The sequence below is a fragment of the Penaeus monodon genome, chromosome 28 (assembly GCF_015228065.2).
Source record: "Penaeus monodon isolate SGIC_2016 chromosome 28, NSTDA_Pmon_1, whole genome shotgun sequence".
Taxonomy (NCBI): domain Eukaryota; kingdom Metazoa; phylum Arthropoda; class Malacostraca; order Decapoda; family Penaeidae; genus Penaeus; species Penaeus monodon.
The window spans coordinates 38,872,314-38,872,655 of NC_051413.1; positions in this window are offsets into that span (position 1 = coordinate 38,872,314).

Genomic DNA, 342 nt, shown 5'->3' on the forward strand with positions numbered 1-342 from the left:
TTAAAGGATAAAACATAAAAGCAAGGATTTTCTCACCCCAGTCAAAGGACGAGCTAAATATAGACGCAAAAATATTCCGAACTGTCTTTTCCTTTCGTCGGTTCACGGAGTGCGGACATGACGGGAAATCTAAATGCATAATTTAATCACTTCGAAAATAAATAATTCATCCAATGCCTACGAAGTGAGGCAGAAAGACCCTTTTGCACGGCTCCAAAACAACTCGCTCTTTGCTTACCTTGGCATCCAATAACTAGGAAAAAATTGAATGGGAGAAAATGCACATTCACACGGACTCGAAACGGTGTCGTGCAAAGTGCTTCGTTTCACAATCTCTGAAGT